At 33.8% G+C, this 18,127-nt stretch overlaps 1 protein-coding gene across 4 annotated transcripts in view; it reads right to left on the bottom strand.

The window, feature by feature from the left end:
- LOC142980972 (nephrin-like) overlaps positions 1 to 18,127 on the bottom strand; it is a 173,831-nt gene that overhangs the window by 121,694 nt on the left and 34,010 nt on the right. For 3 of the 4 annotated variants that reach the window (XM_076126612.1, XM_076126616.1, XM_076126614.1), the window contains exon 2: positions 3,970 to 4,011. The exons of the other annotated variant lie outside the window; for it this stretch is intronic. The gene's annotated coding sequence lies outside the window, so the exon portion shown is untranslated. The remainder of the gene's footprint in view (positions 1 to 3,969; positions 4,012 to 18,127) is intronic. 4 annotated transcript variants of the gene reach the window in all.

The following is an 18,127-nucleotide window of genomic DNA, read 5'->3' as shown; positions in this document are numbered from 1 at the left end:
CGCCGTCACGTCTAGCTCATAAAATGAACGGAATTCTATGTGTCGTTCCACTAAAATACAATCCTAAGGTATTTATTATAGTTGAAATATTGTTAGAAAATGGCCGGGGAACGTATGAAAATGAACATAAATATATATTTCGTGAAGAAAATTGTCCCGCGTACGCATATTAATTAGAACACACCTGGGTTTTTCGATACAACGTTATAAGGAATAACAATAACCGTATAGTAGGTAACTAAGGCTCAGTTTTACCACCTCTAGATAAGTATAAGATAACTTATCAGATGGAATTTTGAAAGTTGTTTTCATTCATTTGCTGTCACTTTAGCCAGTCGTGGCTATTAATGGCTATAAGACAAAAAAAGCTAAAAATATATGTTGTAGTATCTATAATATGCGATAAATCAGATAGTAAAGTTTCAGGCAGTGTATATTTTGTAAGAATGAAAAACTCAGAGTTTCATTAATTTACGGATTAATAAATATATCAGCTAAGGCTGAAATTGCGTGTTAAATAGAACTAGTTGTAGAAAAGTGTATTTTTTTAAAGAACTCTTATTATTTTTATAGTGCTGCATACATACTCCGTAACACAACATACTATATCACTTCAATCTAAATGTTATATATTATAGTGTGTACACATCATAATAAAGTTATTTTGGTTCAGCCTCGATAAATCAAGGAAAGTGTGTAGCGTGTAAATAAACAAGACAAATAAATATCATTAAAGTAGGCATTTACTAATTATGATTGTTTTCACGTGGAGGTCTTGTAACCTTCAGAATTGTTTATTGTATAAAGTTTTAGCCCCACTTGCTCCAGATTGTGAATGGTAGACTATTTCTGTTTTAAACATATTTCTTAAATATCAAGTGTAAAGTATGTATTCTTTCGTATGTTTATCAGTTGTCTGTAAGGACGCTAGAATTAAGTAAGAAGTAATAAGTAAAATCTATACTAATATTATAAGGCTGAAGAGTTTGTTTGTTTGTTTGAACGCGCTAATCTCAGGAACTACTAGTCCGAAAAATTCTTTCAGTGTTAGATAGCACATTTATCGAGGAAGGCTATAGGTTATGTATCATCACGCTACGACTAATAGGAGTAGAGTACCAGTAAAAAATGTTACAAAAACGGGGGCAAATTTCACCTATTCTCTCTTATGTGACGCAAGCGAAGTTGCGCGGGTCAGCTAGTAAGTAAAATATTATTGGATCCGAACTAAGCGTAGTTCGCAATCAGTGTGAGTTGTCCAATAATGTTTTTTTATGTATGTTTATCAGTGTTGTACAAATGGCTAACTTAAATGGCTTCTAAGTAATTTTTATACATTTTATTATATAATGGCTTAATTCTTAGTATTCAAATCATTCATATTCGTATAGGTCGAATACTGATATTTATGATAGTCAATAAAATATTATAGCCATAAAGATAGACACATTGTTAGGAAACAATTTACTTAATGTTTTGCGTCTTTTGCACGCGACTTACTTGGTCATTAGCTACCTTTTGCGTTCGACTTTGTCCGCATAAAAAAAGTCGAAGTAAAAAGTATCTTAATCGTAAGTAAGGATATAAACTATAAATGTATCTGTTTGTATTTCATAAACATTTATTTAGTACTTTTGCATGAAAAGTGAAAAATCATTCATTCAAACTTTCGCATCTAGGTATTAGCAGTACAGGATTACGTAAAGCACTATTTTACATTATTTTACACCACGACGACGTTATAAACTTGCCGTGTGGTGGACTGTGTCTAAATAATGAAACAGTCATTTAACTTACAGCCACAGTGTCCTAGTTTTTAACTAGGCTTTTATTATTTTAACCCTTTTAGTGTCCCGTAGTTCATACAAGATATAAGATAATTTGGACAGGTAACGTGTAGCTAAAAATAGTATTAAATCCGTTTTAAACAGAATCAGAGAAATGAAAGTAAGACCGATTTTTTATGGCTTTAGAAGATTTGTATGTAATTTTAAATAATATTAAAATGCTATGTGCCTTGGTGCTATACAATTTAGTTGATCTGTCTTTGAATGAATATTGCAATATACGTTTCGTAATTTAAAGAACATACTAGCTGACCCGCGCAGCTCCGCTCACGCTTTCTTCTATAGCTGACCCGGTAGATTTCGTACTGCCTCATCGATAAATAAAAGACCTAATCTCTTGTATAAAATGATTTTAAAACAAACAAATCGAATCTGTATTTAATAAAAAAGTATTTATTGAATAAAGCATGAAGTTTTAAGAATTTGATGATTGAATATTGTTTGCGATTATCATATCGACATGTTTCCCCTCGGATCAAAAGATTTGTGGGTTAAGTATAAAGATGACATGTCTGAGGATGTTTTGCATCGTGTGCGCCGTCAAACTTTGAATCCTACAATACAAATGAATGAATAAATTTACAATGACCCATTGATCATGATAGAAGATATGTGTTTATTGATGGCAAATAAAGTATTGTCGTGTTTGGTAATGACAGCACCTAATCGTCATATGCACGATGCATTAAACCACGAGTTTCAAAGAGAACATCAGTACGACATTGAAGCATTGGCCGAAACAGTTCGTACAAATGTTCCACAGTTAAATCAACAACAAAGAATTGCGTACGACACTTTGATAGAAGCTGTGAACAGTGGATCTGGTGGAATTTATTTCCTTGATGCTCCCGGAGGAACCGGAAAAACATTTTTAATTTCATTGCTTTTGGCGAGGATCGGATCGCGAAATGATGTTGCTCTAGCGTTGGCTTCATCTGGAATAGCTGCAAGTCTGCTAGAAGGCGGGCGAACTGCACATTCTGCCTTGAAATTACCACTAAACATGCAAATCACTGAAACACCAATTTGCAACATCGCCAAAAATAGCGCAATGGCCAAGATCCTACAGGTATGCAAATTTATTGTATGGGATGAATGCACAATGGCCCATAAGAGGTCACTGGAGGCACTGGACAGAACGTTGAAAGATCTTCGTGACAACCAAAATATTTTCGGTGGGGCCATGATTTTGTTGTCAGGTGATTTTCGTCAGATCTTCCAGTTATTCCCCGATCAACTGCAATTAAAATGCAATTTTATTAGATTGGATTTGACATATTAGTTGGTTGTTCTATTTTAAAAATATCTAGGTATTTGTTTTTTTTTTTCGTTTTTTATGTACTATGTATTTTGTGACTGAGTTTTAGCGAGACTAACGAACAGCAATTCATTTTTATATATATAGATAACGAAGTCGCGTTATGTATGGCATATCCACCATTAAAACAGTTGCCATGACAACGGAATTTTGTTAATTCATGTCATTATAAAATTGATTATTCCCGACTTCGTTCGCCGCCTGATTTTTTTCGGGAAATGCGTCATTTTCTCGGGGTAAAAAGTAGCCTATGTCCATCTCCTGGGTCTAAGCTACCTCCCGACCAATTTTCAGCCAAATCTGTTCTGCCGTTCTTGAGTTATAAGTGGTGTAACTAACACGACTTTCTTTTATATATATAGATAGATTATTAGCTTTTGTAGCTATACAACTTTACAGTTTGAAATTCAGTCGTCGCTATTACAGTAGCGTTTAGGATGACATCGTCTCAATCGCAGGTCGTACTTCAAGTACTCTAACATAGTAATGTTAGACTTCTTAAAGTCTCCTAATGTAGATATCGTACATAAAAATACATTCAACTTTTTAAAACTGAGTTAAGTGCATTCAAACATATAAAAACTTATCACCTTAAACATATTACAGTAAACAAACGCCACTAATTTCATTCTCCACAAAAAAGTCATTTAATTGCACACAATAATAAATTAGAGGCGTACAAAAACAATATAAATTGTGCTTCCACCGTCGTAAATATCCACTAGTAAGAACAACGGTGCATTAGACAAGAGTACACGAGCGTTTCTTAAAGATAAACACGTTAAAAGTTTCAACAACACTTACTGTATTCAGCTGCAGAATGTACTGGAAACACCCAACTCCGCTCTGAAAGAAAACGTATGCTTAGTACTTGATTCTCTATTTATTTACAAGTCAATTGGCCGTTTTGTTATTCTGATGCCTAAGGGGCTTGTATTTAGATCCTAGCACGATTCCCAAAAGTTTGACATTCAAAATGTACTGCCAAAATAGTTCCTACGACGCCTGTTAGAGGTGCTGATCAGATTTTCATATAGAATTTCTCGATAGCTAGCCGATTGTTGGTAGCCGATAGTAGAAGAGAACCGAGCTAATTTCTTTAGCTATTTTTTTTAAAGGACAACGACGACAACTTAATTAACAGTGCTTAAGTAATACTTTTTACATGCTTGTTACGCTTTCACACTTAAACTGCTGAACATTGTGCTAAATTATTCCTGTATAGTTGCAACGAAAACAGTTCAATTCCCGTGGAAGAGTTACTTTTTCACAAGCTGCTTAAATGAAATAGCTAGAAAATGTAGCAATATGAAAATGTACTGGGAATACCTCTGTGGTCTGGGCAGTGTTATACGACTGCAAAACTCGAGGTCCCGGGTTCGGTACCAAGGTCGAAATGTAATTAGATTATTCTCGATAGTAGTCCGGAGTTTGATACTGTACTCGTTTTATAGCAATAGGCTCAATTCCACGTATTAGGATGACCATTAATTGACCATGTAATACATGGTACAAATTTGATGATAGCAAAACACAGCATTTCATACATCTTTGCCTGCACTTTCGGGTATAACAAGCGTAATTGTTATATATTATTATGTATACATAAAAATATACTACTGGAGATAAGCGTAACATTGGTAATTTTAAAACAAAATGGTAGCTTCGTTCTCGTAGCTATACGGAAGTACTCGACTCAAGTCTTTGGGGTATTATAATAGACAATTAAATACGTCGATGGCCCAATGGTAGAAAATTCAATTTGTACCTAATTGCGACTTCCCGATCCGATCTTTGAGTAATAAAAGGTGAATTTGTCGACCACGTAATTTTAAATTCAATCATCGAAGACATAAAAATAATATTATAATGTTAAGAAATGAAAACTGCCTCTGCGGCGCGGTCGGTAGTGTATACGACTGCTGATAACGTGGTCTCGAGTTCGATTTCCGGGACGAGCAAAGAGCTATTAGCACTTTCTAATTTATATTAGAATAGTTCTCAATAGTAGGCCGGAGTTTGGTAACGTACACAGTTTATGGCATTAGGAGCCCCCTATTGGAACTGACATAGTAAGTGGCGAGACGAGGTTGTATTTTGTGCATGCATGTATGCGTGTATGCATGTATGCATGTATGCATATACGTATGTATGTATTTCTGAATGTATGAAAGTATGTAAAAACCGGTAAGTAGTAAAAGGGTTGACAAACACAACCAACGAAGTGTGAGTGGATTAAAACCGAAGCCTCCGGGAAATTACATCCGTGAAAATATTTACAGATGAATTAATACGGATCTGTTACGTCCATATTCGATATTCCTTTCAATATAGTTTTATTCATTTGAGCGTAATTGAAACCCAAACATTGTGAGCAAATCCCTGAAGATTTTGCGGAATAAAATTCAAAGAACAGAGTTTGGGGCGCGGTCCTTAGTATATCCGTTTGTTGATCATGATGCTGATCCCGGGCCTTGCAAAGTGCTATTATTTCCTAATTTATATTAGAATACTTCTTAAAAGTAGCTAATCAGAATTTGGTAACGTGTTCTATGGCAATAGACTCGCTCCCTATTACATGGGACTAACATTGTTAATGACGTAACGTGAATTTTAAAAATCTCTGCTTTTTGACTGCTTCCGTGGCGCAGTGGTAAAGTTTCCCACGCCGCTACCATAGCGTCGGGAGGTTGTGGGTTCGATTCCCACACGTTACAATTATTTCTGCGATCCACAAATAATTGTTTCGGGTCTATTTGTGCTTTGTGTTCGTTGTTTGTATGTTTGTTAATGTCCCCGCGACACAAGAGCAATTCTCAGTGCGGGAGTTGTCTTTTTAAGGGTAAAGACATTTTCAGATATAACAAGCGTGATATTATGTTCGTATGTACACATACACCGGTTATATCCGACGGTGAAGACAGATGTACATAATATGTATGTAGTTCAAAAAGTTCCCAGTTGTATTCAAAGGTTAGCATCCAAAAGTTTAAATCAACAGCGTTATATTTTAACACGCTATGCCCTTGACACGGCTTTGTTTTACGTTGCCAACGAAAGTAATGATCTGATAAGCATACTTCATACTTCCAAATGTCAAGAATGTGTGCAAGAATTTGATAAATGGAATCTCGACAGCTATAAGAATGTATTGTAACCTTTTGTCTTTATGTGACGCAAGCGAAGTTCATGTCGACAGTCAATAAACAAGTGAATAAGCAGTATAGAAACTTCGAATGTTCGATACCCAATTCATTCATCGTATGTTTAGTGGTCAACTTAGTGTCGAAGTTGCCCAAACTGCCCGAAGGCCTTTTATTTGGCTTAATAACAACAACCGGGACCGTCTTTTACGTGCTTTCCCAAGCTCACCTCAAAAACCATTACTCGGCCATCTATCTATACAATGTCCGTGCTTACGTTGCTTAACCTATTAATCGTTTACCGGCCAGTTAGCGCAACTACCTAAGTCCCGCACCGACCATATTTGACCGACTGAAAAATAGTTGTTTCAGAACTAGTACTACTTTGTGTCTGTTGTTTATTAGCCTCCATAACACAATACTTAGATTATAGTGTAGAAGTTTTATTTTTAAAAGTTATACTGAATAACGACTTTAAAAGCATTACACTTAACTGCAGTTTGTTCAAAATCTCGATGTAGTTTTGCGATTGATACATTAGCACTGCGAAATCCAAACGAATGTCCAAAAGTCCAATGTGATTTAAACATTTGATCCAACTTTCCTTCTTATAGGCTTATATGTTTTCTATGACATAGTTCGGTGCTATACTTGTTTATAAGGTTACGTAAACACTTGAATTTTATAAAGTATCTTTATGTAATACGATGACCTTTTAGATTTATATTAGTTTTGCGTAAACGTCATCTCAATTTTATTGGATGATGAATGGTTTTTATTGATATTTAATTTACGTTTCACGGTTGATATAAATAGTATTGAATTAATTTTAAAGCCCGCTTTCCACATATTAAATAGGTTTTATAACAAAATTTATAATAACGTAGTTTTTACATTCAATACAATTATGTATATACATTTAATATTTAAAAAAATATTCCGTTATATGTACATACTACATTGAACACTGAAATAGCGTAATTTTCCAAATAAAGTAAAATAAATATAAGTACAAGACTGAAGTTCAGCATCATGCATCTATTTATTTGTGGCATTAGACAAATCTATGTTCTCGTTTTTTCATTAATAGCTAGGTTGTCTATTGATAAAAAAAAAATCAATGTCAAAACAATTCTTCACACTTCCCTATATTAGGCTAACTAATACTTATCAATAGGAAATGAAACCTGCTATTATTTTCTATACCTTAGTGTTTAGTTGTATTTACCAAGAAATAACGACACTATCGTATAATAATATATTTTATTGGATAGTCGGCACTATCGAGTATCAAGAGTTTGAAATTCAAAATGAACTTGAAAGTTGTTCTTATGGCGCTCGCAAGGGACGCTGATCTAATTTTTAAACAAAATTTGTCGATAGTTAACCGATTTTCGATAGTCGATAGTTGAAGAAAATAGCGCTTCAGAACAAAGTGCGTAAATAAGTCTATATTAATGAAAAACTAAAATGCTTTTAGTTGATGATGTTAATGACCATTTTAATACATAGTTTATACATAAATGCTTAGTCATTGAATAATTTGAAACAAAATGACAACGTTAAACTTTGACCGTTATTATTTATCAATCATAAGACATTGAATAACGAACGTTATAATTAGCAGCAGCTATAACTGTGCTTAATTATTTCAACCTTACATTTGAAGTACTCATATCTCATTACTAGTTGCGTTCATCGGCGTCAAACGATCAGTAGGTTAAGCTATCTTTGACCAAGACTTTTCATAGATGAGTGATCTAAAATTCGTATTAGCACTGAACGTTTCCTTGATTAGGTGCTAATCATTCTTCAGGATAAGTTATATCTCATTATGCCATACACTGAAGTGTTATATTACAGTATGTGAGGTTATAAATATAATGTGTAAACGAATGTATGAGCCGTTAAAAGTCGGTTACGCTTGTTGTATTCTTTAATAAGTCATTAAGCGGATATAAAGACATGAACAACTTTGAGACTAAGTTGACCACCTTAATAAAGCAAATAAATAATATAGATATTCTATGTCAAACTTCACTGCTATTATTTATCAATCCTAGCATTGAATAGCGTTATAATTAGCATATAGCAGTAGCTACAATGTTTAATTATTTCAGCCTTACCTTAGTCCAGAATATTCTATAACAATGAAACTAAATTACACGTTAGTCTGAACGTAGTTCTAGAATTAGTGACGATGTGGGAAACTTATGCATACTTATGGTCGTTATAACATAATCGTGTGTTTACGACTTTACAATGATGTAGCATTGACCTTATTTTTTATGTTGTACTGGTTTTAGCTGCAATTGAATCAAATTTTAATGTTTTTGAAGTTTGTGACACAAATATTCAGTAGCTCAATTCTCTACTACTATCGACTACCGACAACCGACCTGTCATCGAGAAATTTTGTATGAAAATCTGATCAGCGCCTCTGACGGGTGTTGCAGGAAACATTTTGGCAGTACATTCTAAATGTCAAAATTCGATAGCTAGCCGGTTGTCGGTAGTCGATAGTGGAAGAGAATCGAGGTACAGGGTTTATTAATTATTATTTACTTATTTTACATGATAAGCTTACAGTTAAAAACCAAAATTACAAGCAATAATTAAATTAAGACTAAGTATTTATAAAGAGTTAGTAGCAAACTTTTGCTTTGGTGATTACAATATTAGATCTTCATATCGGGTTTAAGTAGGAGTCTATTAAGCCGATTATTGATGGAATTCGCTATATATATTTTTTTCGTTATTGAAGAGTTGAAATCGAGATTATTTTGTAAAAATAATCTTAATTCGACATTGGAACTTAATTTATACAATCATTTCAAATGAAAAATCCTTAACAAGTAGGTAATACGATAGTATAAAAAAAAAACATTGATGGATATTATAGTTGACAGTTTTGCGCACGTAGGCCTCATTTCACACATCAATAGACGCTCTCAGCGGGCTGACCATGATTATGATTGCTTCATTTTTCTGATCATTAAACAGTCAATGAGTTGTATGTTGCAACATTAGTACCATTATGTAGCTTAGGATAGCAGAAAATCATCTGTCTGCGTACGAATATTAATTACTATAGCTCGATTCTTTTCTACTAGACTACCGACAACCAGCTAGCTAGCGAGAAATTTTACACGAAGATTAGCGCCTCTACCGGGCTCTGTAAGAACTATTTTGGCAGTACATTTTAAATGTCAAATTCTCGATACTCGACAGTACTGATTGTCGAGAATTGCGCTACAGTACCCTTTAAAAACAGAACAATTATACAATAGCACAGAAAAGTCTGTTAACAACCACTTCGCCACATATTGTATGCAAGTTCACAGCTTACGTGAAAGCTCTCGTACAAGTTTGTTAAATTAAAAAACTGCGAATACGAATGCAGTTGGCGTTAACGATTTCCAATACACAGAAAACGCTAACTTGCACACAAAATACGATTCCAACACTATTCGGGATACACACCATTACACAATTGCAACGCTAAATCATTGTATAAAAAGTTCCCAGTCTCTCTGCTACGGTTGTTTTAGTGACAGCAAGACAATTTAATGCATTAAGGTTATTTGTTTACACAATTTGAAACCAAGGTCTCATAGAAGAACCTCAATTTAGTTACAAATCACTATTAATGTTGCTCAACGACTGTGATCTACCGATCTTATCGGAGACCGTCGACAAAAATAATCTAATATTGTTGAAAAAACACGAAAATAAACCGATTCCTCGTTCCGAAAGCAGTGCTTATCGATTATCGAACCCATTAAATTTAACTAAGACATTTTATTTGAGTTAAAAAGTGCGTTAAGAGATTTATACGGCCTGTTATGTTATTAATCTCTGTACGGAGCGACGCCTCGCTGAGATCAAAGAATCGAGGCCGAATCAAAGCCCCTCGAGCCCTTTTTTACGATGAGCTTCCAAATTTCTAATTAATTCATCAGTTCGTAGGTATTATATAAACATTATTGCATACGCTTTTTCGACATGTTACCGACCGAACCAGTTGAGCGAGAACCTATTACCGGGGGAAGACTAATGACCGTTTTTTCACCGCTTTGAACAATATGTGCTGGAATTATTCCCCACGGACTAGGAACGCTGTAAGTAATTTTAGTTTATGTTATTACATATTCTAACGTCAAATTTGTAGTTTGTAGCGTTCCTTGCGTGCTATAATTTTAGCATATAGCATATAAATTAAGTCGTAGTATATATATATAGTGAATGCAAATGTTTGTAACGTAATACGTGTACCTTAATGAACACATGCAATGCTATGAAATTTGGCAATATGTAGATTTATAGAACGACTTAATTGCTTGCGTATACGTGCCTTTGTGGATTAGGTTCTCTATACAGGGCAGTGATAGTCCAATGGCATAATTACAGGGAGATAGCTTCAATTCAAATTACATTAATACTGGTCCCGAAATTACGTAGTTTTGTGTGTGTTTCATAACTAAAGACATATAATCATGCTTTTAATTTTTGAAGTAAAACCAGCTTTAAAATGTTCTAGAAATCCAAGGGTTTTAACGCGCGCATTGCGGCTTAGTTTTTAGCCTTTATTATTTATAATTGTAAGAGGCTTCGTCCAGGGTGATGAACTTTAACCCTTAGAACAAGAAGAACCGTTGCTTAGAGATAAGTCGTTGAAAAGTGTGAGGATTAAAAGCCTTTTGAAGAACAAATTGTACTAAAAAATGAAGAAAAGTCTATTCAAATGTCTTTTAAGTTTATGAGGTACCGTGGCACGTGTATCTATTGTAGTATTGTGTCATTGGCCGATGTTTTTTTTTGCCTGATGTAATCAGTAACGCGATCTTGAGCTGACAATACTGTTGTCATAACGTGTCGAATTTTTATTAAGTGTTTGAGTGACTTATTTAGAAAAAAATATGCTTAGGTATTTAATAGACTTGATTTTTTTTTACATACGTAAATAATGACGACAAGGAATTAGCTATGTCTTAATGTCGGTAAAAAGAAATTTAATTGTAGCTTTGGTAAATTTTCTCGCAAAAATATATTATTATATAGGTTGTAGGTTCGGAGGTCAAAATTAGTTAATTATTAATAATACACCCCCTTGTCTGTGAAGCCGATTTTGTGGGTACGATCCGAAAATCCGATCCGTCCGATCCGATCGATAATTACGATATTTAAATTACGTATACCCGCCGATATCTTGGTCCAGTAACTAAATTTTGATTGTTTATGAAGCTTTCGTAAGATTTAAAAATGGAAGTAACTATATATAAACTCCTAAATATGAGAAAAAAAACTACCCCTTACAACAGGGGTGAAATTTTCGCGACCGGCTCCACAGATGCGGCATTTTCAACACCGACCGGGAGCCGGTCGCTCCACAGACGAGGGGCTAATAAAAAAAACCATGATTGAACGTTTCATGCTGTTGTGTCTTTTTATCGTTTTTAACACTTTGAATTACTTGAGATAATTGTACAATTAGGAGTGAAAGCAATGACAAAATTTTGATATAATACTGTCAATCGCGTCTCACTAGCTACTTAATAACTTGTTCGAAAGTACCGTCTATGACTCTTCTTTAAAAAAAGTATTGTCTTTTAGGCAGTGTTATACAAAGTGAACGTTTGTTAGTTTTCTTTTCCATTATAGTTGGGAACTTAGTTCGCTCGTATCATTAAAAACTTTGGTGTAAACTCCAACTTCACGTTAAGTAGAATTGTCACAAAGTAGTAACAATGTTTTAGTACTGACACATAACATTTTTACTGAAATGTGCATTTCGTTAATGAAAAATTTTTAAGCTCTTTCTGTTTTCCTCAGTCGCTTAAATGAATATGTGAAATTCGATAACTTTAAAGGGTAAATTGGCTTAGTTTTACCTCTTCTATATATGGATATGGTGAGTAATATACTTTTTGCACGGCAATATTTTAGAGTAAGATTTTGAGTTGTTAAAGTTTTAGTTATGTACATTTTAAAGTCTTCAACCTGCACTTGGCCTTACTGGTGAACTCAATCTGCCAAAGCTCGAGAGCAGAGCCTTGCTGTGGCCAAGGTGTGAACATTAATTTGGGTGATTGCTATTCATTTTCACGATACTAATAAATAGAGATATGAAATATTTTTTTACAATCTCCCAGAAGGACAACAAATTTCGTCATCATCCCTATTACACCTATTATACCCTAAAGATGTAGGCACAAGAGTACAGAATCAAAATCATCTACGTTTCACCTTATTTAAACCCAAAACTTAGATAAATGGTAGATTAATTCAATTAAGTATTTATAATGCATAAGACTAGATCGGTCAAAATGAAATAAACTTTTTTCATTATTCAGCCTTGACTTACTTCAAATCGAGCTTTGAGTGTGTAATTTTAACAGTAACTAACCTTTTACAATTACCCTCAAATGCCTAGAGACTTATTTAAAAACTAAATGTCGTTTTAACCTAATTATAAGGAAATAATTGATACTTGGAAGTTAGGTTTGTTCTAGTATATAATTAAACTGGCATGACTAACGTTTAACAGTTTGACCCATATGTAAAGAAGTATATTTTAATACATAAGTATGTAACTTAGGTATGTAACTTTAAAGATTAACCCTCTTTTTCATAAACTCTCTATAAACCTATTTTAGTTATGAAACTACTAAATTATGCTTTCCTTTTTCATTTTGCTACGGAGTGAAAGAAACAAAACACTTTATAAGCCTTTCATAACTTCATGTGTTTTTATGAATAAGAGAGTTAATCGTTATGGTTTCGAACGAGGTTTCGACAAGTTTTTACAATATCATTTTAGATCGACAAATAGAGCATGCACGTCTTTTTTTCGTGTTTAATTAATAATTCCGTAAATGTCCAAAGAAAAGTATCCGTAGCAAATTGGAAACAGTCCAGTCTGCCATTGCGGTTCTAAATTCTAAATGTTGTATACCTATTTCTGCCACATTCGGAAATTGTATTGCAATGCAGGCTCTATACTAAGTTATCAAAGTACTATCACTACGTTATAATCTATGTATTTTAATAAAGTTTTCCTAGCTTCCTATTCCTAACGTTGAAATATGTATTTCTAATACAAATACACATTTTATATAACCGTAAAATTAACGATGTCCCTGACCCTGAAAAGCGTGGTTTAAGCGGTCAACATTCCGCCCTGTATAGCACGAAGGTCGTTAGTTCAGTTCTCTCATAAAGCAAATATTTCAAAAATAACCAAACAAGTATTAAGGGTCAAATGTCCATTGATTGTAAAAATACTCAAATACTAGAACAATTTTAGTGAGAAAGTTATATTTTTTTAATTACATAAATACATACATAAAATCACGACTTCTTTTCATGAGGGTAGGCAGAGACCAGAGAACACCTCTTCGTACAATATTTTCAAACTTCCTTTAAATTAATTAATTATTAATAAATCAAATGGTGCTTCAATATAAAATGCCTTCAGTATCAGTCGTGAATTGTTCCCACAGACATAGTTCAGGGTTTGATTGATTTCTAATCAAAAAGTTTGTGTAGCAAAGGGCAAGGGACGGACCATTGTGGCTTTGTTAGCAATGTACCCAATATACACAAGATTTTATTTTATATGTAGGAAATACGATCAGTGCTTGTAAGGCTTAGACCTTTTTTGCTGTACAATTTATAACGTTAGACTATGTATTAATAAAGACCCGCGGCAAAAATACGTTTAATATTTTATTTATGACTACTTACATTTAGGTTTATACTTCACTCAAGGAATAATTTGATAAGTATTTTGAAACAAGTAGATACTGCCTGGCTAATGTGGGAATCGAATTAAAGGTACCACGTGCAATATAAGTGTGGCGACACCGGCGACTGCTTCAACCGAGAAACCACGGCATATTATAGCTTAGGCTTACTGCTTTAAGTAAAATTAGATTTGAGGAAAATCCTTTCTTCAAATACTCGTATTTTCGATTCATAATATAAGCATTGTTTTTAATGACTTCGAGTGCTAATATGAATAATAATACCTATAATATGCCTAGTTTCACTACATTTGGATAATTATCAGTTAACTAATCAAATGAAATGTTTGTCTGTTGTTTTCATACACAAGTTATCTGGCACTTTTTAAACTGTGAAATTGGCTCGTAAGCCACGTGACGCCGCGGGCACAAGTCAGTTTATCATAACTAGTTCAATCTTCAAACCATTGATGGAGTATTTTATCGGCCGATTATATTATTTACATTCACAACCGACTGTTTGATCATTAGAAACTTTATAGCAGAGAAAGTGACGTTATGTGTTTACAAAATAAGACATTAAATAACTTGTTGTAACTTTAAACTTGGTATAAGGCCGCTTTTGCTAAATATACAGTCACTGGGTGACCTGCGTGGCTCCGGTTCCGCTTAAATAGGCTTGTTAGAAGTTGATTTTTTATAATAGTAGTAAGTTATTCGTTTATATTGTTAGTAGTAAGTACAGACTTGTACTTAGTCCTAAGGTTGATGGCTGTTGTATGACATATCGGGAAAGCTTAACATATAACTGTTTATCTGTATTGCTTAATATAAAATAATTTTAATAAAAATCTAAAAACCTGTACTAATCAATATTATCTATACTATACTAATATTATAAAGCTGAAGAGTTTGTTTGTTGGTTGTTTAGATAGGCCATTTATCGAGGAAGGCTATAGGCTATTATAACATCACGCTACGACCGACAGGAGCAGAGTACCAGTAAAAATATTACAAAATGGGGAAAAATATGACCCATTCTCTCATGTGACGCAAGCGAAGTTGCGCGGGTCAGCTACTCATCTAGCTATCAAATACATGACATTGATACTAATATAAAACTTTTTAATGTAAATTTTCGGTCTTATTTATTTTATATGAAAGTGTTTTAAGCCTACCAAATTGCTAAAGTTCAAGGAAAACTATCAAAAACCAGATTAATAAAAACAAAATTTTATCATTTATGTATTTTTTCTATTAGCCATAGGAATATTGGAAATGGTAAAACTATGCTATTTAGATAAAAAAGTAGTAAAAATATGTTTTTATTATATTGTCACATGTTTTAGCGGAACGTTAATAGTTCCTAAGATTGAATACAAGATATGAAATTAGGTAATATAGGCAAAAATGCTAATTTATTATCGCACCTTAAATGGTAACAGGCTACCAAGTAGTATAGTCCTTAATTCATTTCTAGAACCACGAATCTTAATTATCTTTCACTATACCTAATTTTTTAAATGAAAATTAAACCACATGAATCATGATCATGGTCTACAACACAATCACGCTTGTTTATGCCCTATATTGCAGGCAAAGGTGTATGAAAAACACACGTTTCACCAATGTAGTGCTACGCAATAAGAGCGAGCCTATTGCCATATACCAGACACATTACCAAGTTACCAGGGCGACAATATTGTGATACTAGCTGACCCCCGCAACTTCGCTTGCGTCACTTAAGAGAGAATGGGTCATAATTTTCCCCGTTTTTGTAACATTTTTCGTTACTACTCCGCTCCTTATGGCCGTAGCGTGATGATATATAGCCTATAGCCTTCCTCGATAAATGGGCTATCAAACAGTGAAATAATTTTTCAAATCGGACCAGTAGTTCCTGAGATTAGCGCGTTCAAACAAACAAACAAACAAACAATCAAACAAACAAACTCTTCAGCTTTATAATATTAGTATAGATAAATTAGAAAACATCGCTTTTGACGGACCGGGGAAGCTAACCCAGGACCGGCAGTATTATACTACCGTCCCGCTCCGACCACCGGGGCAGTTTTAGAAAGCAACGTGTTTATGGACGAAGATGCGGGGAGAAGTGAATATAAATATTTCATTTGACATTTTAAATGTACTAAAGAATTAGTACCTGCGGCATCTGCTTGAAGCGTTGATCAGATTTAGTCGACAGTTTGCCTGTTGTCGATAGTCGATAGTAGTAGAGAATCGCGCTACTGCGGTAGATATATCCGGATAGTAGTTTCCCACAAAACAATGATTACACTCTAGAATCGCAAGGAAAGTGGAATTGTTTAACTAAAAGGATCCCGGAAATAGTTCGCTGTACGAGTGAAATTAAATAACTTTCATTTCACTGTTTTGAAAGATATTACACGTTGCTAAAATTTAATTTAAAATTCATGTAAAGTACACGGAAGCTTTTGTTTTGTGGGGCTTATTAACTTTATTTACTTAGCTTTGTAATGCGTTATTACGTTCTAAACTAGATACTTATGTTGTCATATCAAGATTGTAGAATGTAGTCTAAAAAAAACTAAGTACATTTAAGTTTGTTTTACCCTTAATACCATTAAATTTTATTTTTAAAATAATTAATAACCTAAGAAATCGCCAAAATAAATAAATTTAACATAATAAATAACCTAAGAAATCGCGAAAACCAGCTTTGTCCAATGGTATGTATATATTAATTAGGTCGGGGAAAAAGTCTTTTCGCATTATAGTATGTATGAACTTGTAATAAAATCTCTTTGGCTTCAAGAATCACAAATGAGTACACGATTCCTTAGGTTTATTTCAGTGCGCTCGTGAGGTACCCAAATATCGAGCTTTTTTGTGTATAGAATATATTTGTCACATGCGGCTGTGTTAGTCCCATTTCTAATGTTCTAAAGTCTCTACAAAGCCTAACTGTCGTGTTTTAAAACCTTATTTCATATTACAGTAATCCCGGTCAAACGAAACACAAAACGCCGAGCTGTATAATGTTTAAAATTTCGTTTTAGCTGATTTTAAACATTCATGAAACAAAATAACCTCAAAATAAGTGCTAAAATAAAGTTGATAGGAAGTCCTACAGCTGTACTATGAAAGATGCGATGCAACTTCTATTGTAAGAAAGAGATAGCGAAACTCTCCAACAGCGTTTCTAAACCTTTTCTAGCCGGTAGATTCCCAAGAATTAGATTAAAATTTAACGGGCCCCCTGAATAACCAAAAAAGTCTGTTGCAAATAAATAAGTTAGCATTTCTTAAGTTTAACGAAAAAAAAATTGTAAGTTGAATCAAAAATTGTAAGAAAGCTTAGTCCAAAATAAGACAGTGGTCCCCAAGGGGTCCACAGGTTAAATGACACTGCTAAATAGCGTTGTCTCTTTCTGTCAGTAGAAATTGTATCGCTCTAACATGTGCGGTTTGTGCCTTTTAAATTTGTAGTGTAATACAATTTTGGTTGTTGTTTTCACATGATAGTTTCACAGTGAATAGTTGAAATACCGTGGCGGCTCTAAAATGTTACGATAACGTTCCGTAGTGCTCCAGTTCTTGAAGTTATATGCGTGTTTGTTTTAGATAGTAGAAATGGATTTTGATGGTTCATAGTTGTGATGACACAAAAAGAAAATATGGAGTTTGGGACGAAGTTTTTGATTCTAAACTTTTTGTGAGAGGTTTTGCACTTATGAGGAGATGAAAGTGTTGTTCAGATACAATAATAATATGAATTTGTGAAATATAAATCTAATTAATATCTATAATTTTATACCGGAAATCTGTAGCGCTGTTCTATTACTATCGACTATCAACAACCGGCTAGCTATCGATAAATCTTGATCTGTAAATCAAAATATCTGATGGGCGCCGTGGTAGCTTTTTTTGCAATACATTTCAAATGTCAAACTTTCGATACTCGATAGCACCGAGTGAAGAGAATTGCGCTACGGTTATCAATAACTTACATTTTTACTAAAATATTATAAAATAACGTTTTTGAGACTTTGCAATTTGGAACTTAACAATGTCAAATATGAGTTTACCAAA

This window comes from Anticarsia gemmatalis, chromosome 19 (genome assembly GCF_050436995.1).
Source record: "Anticarsia gemmatalis isolate Benzon Research Colony breed Stoneville strain chromosome 19, ilAntGemm2 primary, whole genome shotgun sequence".
Lineage (NCBI taxonomy): Eukaryota > Metazoa > Arthropoda > Insecta > Lepidoptera > Erebidae > Anticarsia > Anticarsia gemmatalis.
Note: the sequence above shows the minus strand (reverse complement) of the source record. Positions and strands in the feature narration are given on the sequence as shown.